Below are 11,915 nucleotides of genomic sequence, written 5' to 3' on the forward strand. Positions count from 1 at the left end.
TATATATATATATATATATATATATATATATTCCAAAATGGTGAGGCAGTGAATTGGATTATATATCAATCCATTCACATTTAAACAAATTAAAACCCATTCCAACTTCAAAGACACAAGAACAGTGAGAAAGAAAGAGAAAAGAGGTCCTTGAGACCGGCTTTCATTCATGGAGGGGGCCAAAAGCCTGTGGCGAAAGTTTTGAGCCCAAGAGGCGGATTATATATTTCAGTCAAAGGGTACATTTTTGTTGGATTTTTCAGCACGTTTGATGTGATGAGATTATAGCATGGTTATTAGCTAACGTTATATCATGATTTTAAGATGATATTTTATGACCTTATGTGAATATTTCATTTTTTGGCTATAATTACATGATGGTAGCTCGTGAATTATCAAATGACATGAATTTGATTTTTAATAAAAATGTATAAATGAAAAAGTATATTTATTTTGAACTTCTCCACTCACTTAGCTATCAACTCACATATTTTCCACGTTTTTCCTTATCAGCCAGCAGTTGAGAATCTGGGCATCTTTTTGAATTGAGCCTTGATTTTGGAGTCAAAGCCACACGATAGAATTTGTTACTATGACTCACTTCATAGAACATGCAGTCAGTGTTTTGGGATGCATGTTCATGTCTAGATGTGATTTTGCGTCACTTGTAGATAGTTATGGGGCTCACTATGTATTTTGTATTTATATGTATATTTCATTTTATTTCTTGGTAAAAGTTGAGATTTCGGCTTATCTTTATTGTGCTATGCTATAGTTTGGGATTTGTGTGAAATTGATCCCAGGTTGGTTAGTCCTGTTTATAAAGGAGATAATGCCATAATTCTATTAGAAAAATAATGTATAAAAAGTGATAGATTGTATTTATAGTAGCTTTGATGGTGGGTCCGACTTTTAGTTGGTATCTATCATCGGCACATGCCACGTCTTGATCTAGTGGTGTTACATGGGGCGGGATGTGTCAGTTTGGTATCAGAGCATGCATTAGAGTTCATAGGTTTGCATTGTACATGCATACATTTTGATGTTTAGTATATCATGCATAACTGTAGGTGAGTCATGCCTCGTGGTGGCAAAACTCGAAGGCTCCGTGATAAATTGCCCCAGTCTCACATTGCTCCTAATAGAGATGAACTAAGAGAGCCCGAGAGAGTAGATGAATCAGTTCACTAGCCTCCTGAACAACAGGGATAGGAAAATGTGATTGGAACTGATCCTATTGCTGCTGAAAGAATTGCTATTGTCATTACATTTGCTATGCATAATACTGACAGAGATTTTAGTATTGAAAGGACTACAAAGTTAGGGGCTAAAGTGTCCACTGGCACAGCCAATCCTGTAGTTGTGCAGGCATGGATGACCAAGATAGAGAGGGTATTTGACATTATGGGTTGCTCGGACGATTGGAAGTTATGTCTTGCCACCTTCTTATTAGAGTAGGGAGCGTATGATTGGTAACAGTCGGTACGGAGCACATATTTAGACCCTTCCATCATTACTTGGATAGATTTTTGTCGTATCTTTTACAATGCCTATTATCCTCGATCCTATAAAGGTGCAAGGCGGGAGGAATTTTTGAAACTAGTACAAGGGCAGATGACAGTTCCAAAATATCGGGTGAAATTTATTGAACTTTCAAAGTATGCCCAAGTTCTGGTAAGCAATGAAATTGATAAATGTAGATGATTTGGAAATAGGTTAAGGGAAGAAATCTAATCAGTAGTAATAGCTGCAGGCTGGAATGTATTTGGCAAATTGGTGAAATCAGCTTTGAGAGTAGAAAAGAGCATTTTTGATAGGCCAAGTAATAGAAAACAAACAATGTTTAGCGCAAGTAGTAGTCAGACAATGGAGAGTGCTTCTAGCTATAGACCACCACGGAGGGATAGTAGAGGATTTCAACCTGGTGTGCCCAGTTCAAGTCAATTCAAATCTTGATTACGAGGAAGTCAGGGTCCTAAATTTAGTCCTAGTATTGTACAGCAACCATTGGCCAGTCGTAATTATACTTAGGGCTCTTTCCAGAGAGCATTTACTCTGAGATAGGGAGAGAGTTCTACTAGTGGCAGATTTTTTCTTGCTAATTATGTGAAAGATCTCATCTTGGAGAGCATTTAAAGTTCAAGGGAGTTGATGTTTACTATCGTTGTGGCCAAGAAAGACAACTGAAGAGGAATTGCTTAATCGTATTCTAGGAGGGTAGCATGGCACAGAGGATGTTTCCTCAGTGGAGTGCAGGTAGTACAAGACAGAATCAGACTCAGAGAGATGATTCAGCTAACAGAGCAGGTACAAACAGTGTGGCACAGTCTAATATCGCAAGCGGTAGTGGTAAAAATCAAAAGGGCAAGCAGGACGATCGAAGACCCAGGGCAAAGTTTTTGCTATGACTTAGCAGGCTGCAGAGGAGTCACAAGATGCTTTCATGTGTATGTTGTCTATTTTTTTATAGAAATGCTCGTATTTTGATTGATCCTAGATCTACACATTCTTTTATGTCATTTGCATTTGCTTTATATGCAAATCAAAAGCCAAAACTTTTAGGCAGTTGTTTAGTAGTGAATACACCAGTAGGAGAATCACTATCAGGAAATAATATATATCGAGATTGTGGGATTAAAGTAAAGGAGAACAAGCTCGAGGCAAATTTAATACCTCTTGACATGCATGATTTCGATGTTATCTTGGGTATAGACTTTTTGACAACAAATCGAGCTTCAGTTGATTGTTTTCGAAAGGAGGTTGTGTTTGGACAACCAGGACAGGTAGAAATTATATTCAATGGACAGAGCATAATTTTACCGTCTTGTATGATATTTGTTATTGACACTAGAAAATTATTCAACAAGGGTTGCAATGCATATTTTGCTCATGTAATTGATACAGATGTTAGCAAACTAAAACTTGAAGATATCTCAGTAGTCAAGGACGTTCCTGATGTATTTTCAGAAGAATTACTAGGCTTACCATCAAACAAAGATATAGAGTTCACTATAGATCTGATTCCAGGAACTGCACCTATTTCATGGGCACCCTATAGAATGGCATCAGCAGAATTGAAAGAGCTAAAGGTTTAGTTGCAAGAGTTGGTAGAAAAGGGTTTCATCAGACCTAGTGTATCTCCTTGGAGAGCACTAGTTTTGTTTGTGAAAAAGAAAGATGGCACCATGCGACTGTGCATAGATTACAGACAATTGAATAAAGTGACAATTCACAATAAATATCCTTTGCCACGTATTGATGATCTGTTCGATCAGCTTCGTGGTGCTCAGTATTTTCAAAGATTGATTTGCGTTCTGGATATCATCAACTTAAAATTGGGATAGTGATGTCCTAAAAACTGCTTTCAGGACAAAATATGGTCATTTTGAGTTTCTTGTGATGCCCTTTGGGTTGACCAACGTACCAGCAGCATTTATGGATATGATGAATAGAGTGTTCAGCCCATATTCGGATAGATTTGTGATTGTATTCATCGATGATATTTTAGTATACTCTCATAATCACGATGAACACACAGAGCATCTCAGAATCATCTTGCAAACTCTACATGATGAGCAGTTGTATGCTAAATTCAGTTAATGTTAATTCTGCTTTTATAAAGCTCTATTTTTGGGACATGTCATATCTGCAGAAGGAATTCATGTTGACCCGCAGAAAATAGAGGCAATGGTAAAATGGGAAAGACCTACTGATGTGACAGAAATACGAAGTTTTCTTGGCTTAACAGGTTATTATCTTCGTTTTATAGAGGGATTTTCTGAAATTGCTCTGCCTTTGACCAGTTTGACTAGAAAGAATGCTAAATTTGTCTGGAATGAAGATTGAGAAATTTCCTTGAATTAAAGAATCGATTAGTGTCAGCCCTAGTTCTTACCCTTCCATCTCCCGGTGAAGAGTTTGTGATATATAGTGATGCTTCACGTCAGGGTCTTGGTTGTGTTTTTATGCAAAATGGGAAAGCTATAGCGTATGCTTCCAGGTAGTCAAAGAAACATGAACTGAGTTATCCTACACATGACTTAGAGCTAGCTGATGTTGTCCTAGCCTTGAAAATTTGGAGACATTACTTGTATGGCGAGAGATGCTAGATATATACAAATCATAAAAGCTTAAAGTATATTTTCGATCAAAAAGAGTTAAACTTGAGGTAAAGAAGATGGTTAAAGCTGATAAAAGAATATGCTTGCAAGATTGATTATCATCCAGAGAAGGCTAATGTAGTTGCTGATACTCTCAGTCGAAAAATATTGAGTCCTATGACCCAGACTAATGCAGTATGCTCATCTTTGTTTGGTGAGTTCAAAGCTTCTCATGCCCAATTATCAGTTACCAATGTAGGAGCATTGTTTGCCAACTTCCAAGTGAGACCTACTTTGATTGACATAGTTAGAAAAACTCAAACTCAAGATCCAATGTTGAGCAAATTGAAAGAAGAAGTTAGTAAAGGTACGCATACAGATTATGCCATTCGAGATGAAGGAGCTTTAATTATGGGAAACAGATTATGTGTTCCAGATGATTCGAAATTGAAGAGAGAAATTCTAGAAGAAGCACATAGTTCAGCTTATGCGATGCATCCAAGTAGTACAAAAATGTATCGTGTACTCAAAGAACACTATTGGTGGCATGGAATGAAGAGAGAAATAGCGGAGTTTGTATCCAGATGCCTCATTTGCCAACAAGTGAAACCAGATCATCAGAAAACAGCAGGATTGTTACAAACGTTGCCTATTCATAAGTGGAAATGGAAACACATTATTGTGGATTTTCTATTCGGACTTCCACGGACTTAGAGTGGACATGATAACATATAGATCATTGTAGACAGGTTAACAGCGACTGCTAGATTTTTGCCTATTAAAGTCACTTACTCATTAGATAAATTGACAAAAATATATGATGATGAGATAATCAGTTTTTATGGGACACCAGTATCTATTGTTTCAGACAGAGACTCTCGTTTCACTTCTAAATTTTGGCTCAGTTTGCAGAAAACTATGGGTACTAAACCTCATTTTAGTACAGCTTTTCATTCACAAACAGATGGTTAGTCAGAAAGAATCATTCAGACTTTGGAAGACATGTTACGAGCTTGTGTACTACAGTTTAAAGGGAATGGGGATACTCATCTTTCTTTGATGGAGTTTGCTTATAATAACAGTTATCATTCGAGTATAGAAATGGCTACTTTTGAAACACTGTATGGTAGGAAATGCAGAACTCTAGTATGTTGGGATGATGTTGGTGAAAGAAAGTTATTGGGTCCTGAATATATAGATTACCGCTAAAAAAGTAAAGATAATTAAAGAAAACTTAAAGACAACCCAAGATAAATAGAAGAACTATACAGATAGACGCAGAAGAAACTTTGAATTTGATGTTGGGGATAGAGTTTTCCTGCAATTGTCGCCATGGAAAGGTGTTATAAGATTTGGTAAACGAGGTAAATTGAATCGGAGGTATATTGGCCCATATGAGATTGTTGAACGCATCGGTCCAGTTGTGTATCGATTAGCGTTGCCAACAGAATTGTCCAGAATTCATGATGTATTCCATGTTTCCATGCTTCATAAGTATATTCCAGATCCATCTCATGTTTTGGAATCACAACCAGTAGAATTGAAGGAAAATCTTACCGATAAAGAAGAACCAGTTCAAATATTGGACAGGAAGGAACATGTCTTGCGTAGTAAGACTATTCCTTTGGTTAAAGTTTTGTGGAGAAATCATGCTGTAGAAGAAGCGACATTGGAAAGTGAAGAGCAGATGCGTTCTCAGTATTCACGACATGATCAATTGAATTTCGAGGATGAAATTCTTTTAGGGGGGTGAGTTTTGTAATACATTAAGTTTAAAAAAAATAAAGGTCAAACAAAAAAATATATATAAATAAAATAATGAGGCGATGGAATTGGATTGATATCAATCAAATTCTACCCAAAACCAAATTAATAATACACAACACACACAAACACTAGAAAATGGTGTAGAGAAGAAGAAGAGAGAAAAAGAGAAAGGAAAAAGAGGGGGAAAAAAAGATAAAAGAGGAAGAAAAAGAAGAAAAAAGGGAAAACTCGCCAACATGTTAGGAATTAAATGGGTTATACTATTAGGCTTGAATTTCTCAATTTTGAAAGGTAAGTAAAAGTTACTTATTGAAATGTTATGTTTGATTTTATAGTTGTTAGATTATCAGATTAAATTTAATTTTATTGAAGGGATTGAGTATAATAAACTACGAAGTTGAGTAAAATGAAAGAAAAATTAGTTTTAGTAATTAAAGAGACTTTAGAAATCGCCTAAACGTGAAATAATTAAGTTTGGGTATCGCCTATTGAATTATTGAAATTAGTTAATTATTGATTTAAAAATTATATTATATTTCAGACGGCGATACGGATATCGAGATAGCATACCAATCAAGTTGATTTTGGCATATATAGTTCTATGAGTGGAAAAATATAAATATTTTTAAAGTATTTATAAATTGAGTATATTATCAAAGTATGTACAATTATGTGTTCGAATTACATAGTTATTATGGAAATATCTTTTATTATGATACATGTGAATCTCAAAAATTATTTATGGTATGTTTGTGACTTGGTATGTGAGATATGTGATATTGAGATTTGTTTAGTATGTGAGACATGCAATATTGAGATCAGCCAGAAAAGTACTCATGATTATATACTTCTTCTAAATTATAGAGGGGCATTGGCCGTGTTCTATCCTACACGAATGGTCTTGACCTGACATTGCTATTGATCGTATACATATAGTTTACAGAGGGGTCTTGGCCGTATTCTAGAATTGATTATGAGAAGTCCTTGAGACCGGCTTTCGTTCACGGAGGGAGCCAAAGGCCTGTGGCGAAAGTTTTTAGCTCGAGTGGTAGATTAAATATTTCAGTCAGAAGGTACATTTTTTGTGGATTTTTCAGCATGTTTCATGTGATGAGATTATAGCATGGTTATCAGCTGATATTGTTATATCATAATTTTAAGATGATATTTTATGACCTTATGTGAATATTTCATTTTTTGGCTATAATTACATGATTGTAGCTTGTGAATTATCAAATGATATGAATTTGATTTTCAATAAAAATGTATAAATGAAAAAATATATTTATTTTGAACTTCTCCACTCACTGATCTATCAACTCATATATTTTTCCAATTTTTTCCTTATCAGTCAGCAGTTGAGAATTTGGGCATCTTTTTGAGTTGAGCCTTGATTTTAGAGTCAGAACCACACGACAAAATTTGTTAGTATGATTCACTTCATAAAACATGTAGTCAGTATTTTGGAGCGCGTGTTCATGTCTAGATATGATTTTGCATCACTTGTAAATAGTTATGGGGTTCACTATTTATTTTGTATCCATATGTATATTTCATTTTATTTCTTAGTAAATGTTGAGATTTCGGCTTATCTTTATTGTGTTGTGCTATAGTTTGGGATTTGTGTGAAATTGATCATAGGTTGGTTAGTCCAGTTTACAAGGGAGACAATGCCGAAATTCTATTAGAAAAATGATGTATAAAAAGTGATATATTGTATTTGTAGTAGCCTTGATGGTGGGTCCGACTTTTAATTGGTATCTATTATCGGCACATGCCACGTCTGGATCTAGTGGTGTTACAAGGGATGGGGTGTGTCAGGGATGCAGATTGACAAGCTATATCTCCTCTCGTTATATTGAAGAAAGTTAGTACTGTATTGTCTTTTGAGATCAAATCCAACCCTTCTATCCTCCAATGAGTCCCTACTGCTTCTGTGATTTCTTCTATTTTATGGCTCGATGTTATTGAAGTTTAAAAATCAAATTGTAAAAAAAGTACCAAATTAATTCGGGACGAGTTTTATAGGGTTAGTTATACATGCCACAATCCAACTCAAACTTAATTAGCTCAATATAGAAAAATTCATAACTAAAATGTTAAGTGTCACCCTTTCAAAACTAAGAACAAATGTTTCAAATTTCAAAAATTATATATTTATTAAAATTTATTTATGATTTAATTAATTAATTATATATTTTATTAATTAAATATTACAATCACAAATCTATAGAATTTGGTCACTAATTAATAATTTAATTAATCACATATTATTTTTCGGTCAAAAATCAAAATAGTTATATGTACCAAATTATTTTGCGGTCACAATGCAAATATTTTATAGGTCACAATTTGTTCATTCGTCACAAATCGAAAACTTATAAACAAATCAACAATTTATTCAACAAAAACCCATCCCAATCAGAACCTGACCCGGTTGGCCCAAAAAGCTAAATAAACAAATTCATTGACATATCTCGTGATAATAATCCTATCCTAATCCTAAATATATAAAAGAGGCTAAAGACGCTTGGACACGTGTCAAACGATGCTATCATCAACCTTAAGATTTTTTTAACACTATTTTGAAAATGGTTGAAGGTGAGGCCATCCCTAGTGAACGAGTGAGCCAAACCCTCGCGCCTAGCGTCGTAGAAGGGTGCCAATGCTGGTGGGATTTTCCTAAATATTTTTAATTTATTTTTGATAGGCGATGATGGATTAGATCCTAAGAACTATTTCGGGATTTTTTAACGTCTTGTTTGTATGTATTAATGTGTGTGTGTGTGTGTGTGTGTGTTTATATACAGAGGAATGATGCATGTGTTTGATGAAATTTCTCTGAAATAATTTACTTAACCTTGTTTTTTTGAGAACTCGTGCACGCACATATATTTCTTTTCAACTGAGTTATTGATATACAATATACACTTCATGACTTCTCTTAGATTCTCAGAGTTTGGGAACCCCCATTTCTGATAAGTCAGTTATTGGACATCCAAAACACGACACTACTTGGATGGCTCTATTAATTAGTTAAACATTATGACATCCAAGGGATATCCCTAAAATCATTTGCTTCAGGAAAAGGCATTGCAGATATTTATCTTTAGTGGCTTTAGTTGTTATTTGACCGGATCAATCTTATGTTTCTCTATCCCTTGCTCAGTTGGTTTATTCCCCTGCCTTCCTTTTTATATTACTTTATGTTGTGATTTGTTGTTCTGTAAGGGAGAATGTAGGTGGGATCATTTTACTGTATTTCAAGATAATTATGGCTATCAGTTTCTGGTTAATCCCTCATTGTTCTCTGTTCTCACATGCTTGCAGAGTCAACCCCTTGGTGGTGGCTTTATATGTAGCTCTACATGCGGCTGTTCCATTTTTAATGTTTGTGTTATTGCCCATTTCCGCTTTTTGTCAGTTATTACTTTGACATGTGTCATTCCCGATTCGTGTTTAATGTGTGTGCACATTATATTGTATTTTCACATGCATGCTCTGATCATAATAATTTTCAGGATCTGGACACAATTTCAGAATTGAAGGTTTAGGATAAAAAGCCATTGCTTGAGTGATTTGCTTCAATAAATAGTACGCCTAATATTTTTCTATTTCATTTAATGATCCTTTCATTACACACCCATTCAACATGTTTAAGTCAAGCTCCTTTGAGTGCTCCTAGATTTCTTGTAATTTCTTTTCCTTCTTTTTTTTGTTTTTAATTTTCGGGATTGATTGGTTGGAGGCATCAACAAAATGAGAAATTGAATCAAAAGGCAACAACATTTAGTCTACCCTTAAAAGATCCTTTGCAGTGTTTTTAACATTCAGCTATTGGTATGGTCTTTCTTTACCTTTTTAATTATTTTAATTTTTTTTTTTCCTTTTGGCTTTGTGAAATACTTTTGTGTTTGCTTGTTAAATTGTGTGAAGCTTAACATGCTCTATATTGGGGTAGTGCTTACATATATGGGGGTAGGATTAAATCATAAATCCACGAGAAGCATGTCTATTGTTTCTAAATTAGCAACTAAAAATCGTTCAGTAGTGAATTAAGTTAGAGAACTTTTGTTGTCTATAAATTATTCTGCTCTATAGGCTGAAGAAGACATTGATGAAGTCTGTACACAAATTAATTTGATGTCCGAAGCAGATGTAATTATTTTAGGGAATTTGGAAAACGAAACAAATAAAGCTACATGGGTTCATTTTATTCTGTGTTGAAGCTCAGAAAGCAGTTTTGGTCGTCGTTCTTTTGATATTTAACCTGATCTCTTAATGATAAAATACGAAAATTAGGTTGTAATCCGAAACTTTAAGCTTTATTATAAGTCGCTTTCATATTATCTTCATCCAAGTTCTCTCTAAAAATTGGTAATTTGGATCATGTTCATTGTTCCAGGTGACCAATGGCTCCTAATCGTAGTATTGTGATCATATTGTTGACGTTATAAGGAAAATATGATAAGTTCACAAATTTGGTCTCTGGTGGTTTGACATCTTCATAGGTATTCTTTTACAAATGCACCTCCTTATATGTCAATATTTCTGTTATCTAGGATTAGTACTCGTTTCTGGTTGCTTAAGTTGGTTTGTCATGCTAAGCTATGTCATAGAAATGGACATTAATATTTGGATGATGATCACTTGATGAATATTGAGCTACCAACCTGGTTATATGATAATATATATGTTTTGCACATGTAACTTTATTTCATGGAGTATTATTTTGGAGGAAGTACATTATTTCAGGTGACTTCCCTTTTTCTTTTTGACTGGAAGGTGCTGAGCTATTTCTGGAAAGATGGCCATATAATTAGAGAAAGAAGAAAGATGGAAAAGTAGTGAAGGAAGCTCATGAAAGGCTCAACGTATGTTTTGGATGATATTTCTCTGCTTCATGGACTTCAATTTTACTGGTTGAAATCTAAAAAATTGCTCTAGCAGCTTGTTATGATCTCTTGAATGGTACTCTTGTTTATTAGGATTTTAATTTTTTAACACAATGAAGTTATATGGTTGGTTAAAATTGAATAATTGGAGTGAATGGCAGCATAATCACGGCAGTGACAAATCAAAGTTCTGGTTTGAGTAATTATTATTTAATCTATGTTATGTCTTAAGGTTGTGATTTGAAATGAAAGAATGTTAATGGAATTCATTTGTGTACTTTGCTTTCTCATTGTACTCATTCTTTTATTTGATTTCCTGCACAACACTTTGATGAAAATCGGCTTAAAATATTTGCAATTCAAAGTAAATTGAAAACGACACTTCTAACATCATCCAGTCCTACTTGTTTAATTATCTCTCGGTCATTAGTTTTATTTCCTTTTTTTAGTGATATCATCACTTGTACACTTTTTGGTGGAGATGGAGTGCATCTAAATCTTTGGGAAAATTTTCAAAGTCAAAGCCTAAAGATGAAGATAAGGCCTTGGACGAGGAAGAAGACGAGGAACATGGTGAGACTCTTTGTGGTGCTTGTGGAGAAGTGGTTCCATGGTATGTGATTGAAGATTGCACCAGCTAGAGCCAAGCATATCAAGCAGTACAAGTGTCCGTCGTGCAGTAACAAGAGGGCTCGTGCTTGATGTGGAATATGAATCATACTATCTGTACTCTTGATAAAGTTCTCATGTCTTGGTTGCTGAAGTCATTTTTTGTTTGGTGCTACAAGTAAAATTAACCTCGTAAATGGTACTCTTGTTTATATACCGACTACTAATACTCGAAATATGTGCAATATAGTTTTACTTCTGAAGCAATATGTTTCTTTTTAATTTTTTTCCAATTATCGAAATTGTTATCTTCAACTATCTTTGTGGTTTTTGATAATTGAGATATTGGATAAAATATTAGTAGGAGTAAAAGTTATCGGCTATTAAAAGATTGACATCAACATTTATTAACCAAACATTGGTTGCAAAAGCGTGCAAAATCTACCAGTGACCACAACATTGGTCGTTATTCACCTTAGCTTTCATCGACCAGAATTTGGTCACTAGATGTCAACTACTAGTGACCACATAATTGGTCGCTCGA

At 34.5% G+C, this 11,915-nt stretch overlaps 1 long non-coding RNA gene across 5 annotated transcripts; it reads left to right on the forward strand.

The window, feature by feature from the left end:
* The first annotated feature begins 8,385 nt into the window (after nt 1–8,385).
* On the forward strand, nt 8,386–11,630 carry LOC111369507. Of its 5 annotated transcripts, none has more exons than XR_002698158.1 (5): nt 8,386–9,257; nt 9,389–9,707; nt 10,273–10,378; nt 10,653–10,741; nt 11,212–11,630. It is a non-coding gene; the product is annotated as an uncharacterized LOC111369507 (long non-coding RNA). The 5 variants fall into 5 exon arrangements; XR_002698156.1 differs by having other exon boundaries at nt 8,386–8,538; nt 9,198–9,707; XR_002698157.1 differs by having other exon boundaries at nt 8,386–9,707; nt 10,623–10,741.
* Nucleotides 11,631–11,915: the final 285 nt, after the last annotated feature.

Source organism: Olea europaea, chromosome 20 (genome assembly GCF_002742605.1).
Source record: "Olea europaea var. sylvestris chromosome 20, O_europaea_v1, whole genome shotgun sequence".
Lineage (NCBI taxonomy): Eukaryota > Viridiplantae > Streptophyta > Magnoliopsida > Lamiales > Oleaceae > Olea > Olea europaea.